This window comes from Triticum dicoccoides, chromosome 4B, assembly GCF_002162155.2.
Source record: "Triticum dicoccoides isolate Atlit2015 ecotype Zavitan chromosome 4B, WEW_v2.0, whole genome shotgun sequence".
Taxonomy (NCBI): domain Eukaryota; kingdom Viridiplantae; phylum Streptophyta; class Magnoliopsida; order Poales; family Poaceae; genus Triticum; species Triticum dicoccoides.
The window spans coordinates 25607797-25610380 of record NC_041387.1 but is presented as its reverse complement, the minus strand read 5'-3'; positions in this window follow the sequence as shown (position 1 = coordinate 25610380).

The following is a 2584-nucleotide window of genomic DNA, read 5'->3' as shown; positions in this document are numbered from 1 at the left end:
TGCATATAAGTGAATCAAACAAATGATTAAATTTGTCCTCAAGGTCGAAGCTCATTTCTCCCAGTCTGGGCTCCCCAAATCCAAACCATATGTGGGGAAGAAATGTGGTTGTCTTATTTTCAACATGTGGGCTCAATACAGAAACCCTGTCCCATGACACACCCTTTCCTTTTCCTAATAGAGCCCTCTCCTTTAAAATTGAGTGATGCCCCCCGCTCTCCGCCCTAATCCCCTCCCCTTGTGTATGTGCTGATCCACCACCAAGGCATGCACCGAGTCCGTGCGGATTCCTAGTTCTTTCATCTCTATGTTCGATCAGACATTGGATTACAAAGATCCATCGTGAGTTGTAAGAAGCCAATTAGCAAGTTTAAAATGGACCAAAAGTGAATTTATTCACATAGTGCTGGATGCCCATGTGTTGCCACATGCTAAAAAAACTATATGTACAACAAGAAATGTGCTAACAAAATGTTTTTACAAAAAGAAAGGCTGTGTGATATGAGTCATATACTATTTACATGTGATGATATCTCATGCTCATGATGTGGTAGATAAATGCATCTCCTCGTCATCTTCATGCCCCTCCCTCTTCTCAGCCGCCACATGACACGCCACTTCCTCCCACAATCCTTCTTCTTGTTGTTTTCTTCCCCCACCTCCACCTTGCATCAAAATATTAAATGCCTAAGCTGTGGAACAGTACAACCAGAGAAAATAGCAGTCAAAGGAAGGAATTAGCTAGTTAGATTGTAGATGCATGCATGAGTCAGCCGGCGCAAGGGAAGTTGCGCGGAGCGCCATGACGAACTCGGAGTCTAGGCCCGAGCCGTTACGCCTCGGCGGCAGACAGCGGCCAGCACAGCCGCTGCCCGCTGGGTCGCTACTCGCTAGTGCCCACCGCGCTGTTGAATCCGCCGCTGATTGTAGCCACTGCATACAGTGTTCGCGCCGCCATGATGGTGCCTGACGAGGACGGCACAGGGCGGCGGAGTCGTGCATATCCAGCGGTGAGATCGAACAGCGAGGCGAGGTGACCGGCAGCGAACGGGTAGGGCCTGCGGCGTCGGCTGCAGATCTCCTGGAACAGAGAAAAAGAGAGAGAGGTAGAGACTGAGGAAGGAGAGGTAGGGCGCAGGAAGAGGAGAGGGATACTGGTGTCCATGGCGAGGCCTCCGTTGTCTACCGGCAAACCTCCATGGCTAAGGTAAGGTGCACCTACACCCATAACACACCAGCATGACCTGACGGTGAACGGGTTCACGTGACGAGCGCGGGGCTGGCAATCACCATTTCCTGGTCCTCCTCGCTGATGCATAACGGGCACGCATCGCTGCCTGCGTCGCTCACCATGAAGAAGAAGATAGGGTGGAGGAATTGAGCGAGGGATGAGGAATCAAGCGGCTTGTACGGCAGGGGGCCAAACCATGATAAAAATCAGTACAACCCGTGCGAGGTGGAGAACGAAATGACTTACCTATAGCTCATGATTCGATTGAGATGATAGGGAAGAAAGGAAAATTGTGATATAGTCAGACAAAGTTTTGGAAAGTTCTGATTCAGCTGAGAAATAGATGGAAATAATGCCTCAGGATGAGAAGGTCACGATTAGGGTATGGCAAGAAGAACTTTTTTGGAAAGCTTTGATTCTGGTGATAATTACCATATTCGAAATTTCCTTATTTACAGCCTTACCCTAATCGTGGATTAATTGTGATTGATTAATTGTGATTTCTGAGTTTATAGCCTTACCATACGTGGATTAATTGTGATTGATTACCATAAATACGTTGGGTATTGTCGGCCAGATTATAGCATTACCATACATGGATTGATTTATTACTATAATTATCATATTTGAGATTTCTAGGTTTATAGCCTTACCATACGTGGATTAATTGTGATTGATTACCATAAATACGTTGGGTATTGTCGGCCAGACGAGAAAGAGAAAAACCGGTGGGAGGGGGGTGGTGGGAGGTGGGACGAAGAAAAACCGGTTGAAAATAAACCGGTTGAAATTAAACCGGTTGAAAGTGGGGGGACTATTCAACCAATTCGTCCATCTCTACTCCTAATGGACGAATTGGTTGAATAGTCCCCCCCACTTTCAACCGGTTTATTTTCAACCGGTTTATTTTCAACCGGTTTTTCTTCGTCCCACCTCCCACCAGCCCCTCCCACCGGTTTTTCTCTTTTCTCGTCTGACCGGCAATACCCAACGTATTTATGGTAATCAATCATAATTAATCCACGTATAGTAATAAATCAATCCAGGTATGGTAAGGTCATAACTCAGGAAATTTTGAATATGGTAATTATATGGTAATAAATTTAAATTACCCCAAAGGCTATCAATCCAGGTATGGTAAGGCCATAACTCGGGAAATATCGAATATGGTAATAAATTTAAATTACCACCAGGTATGGTAAGGCTATCCACGTATAGTAATAAATCATAATTAATCCACGTATAATAATAAATCAATCCAGGTATGGTAAGGTCATAACTCAGGAAATTTTGAATATGGTAATTATATGGTAATAAATTTAAATTACCCCAAAGGCTATCAATCCAGGTATG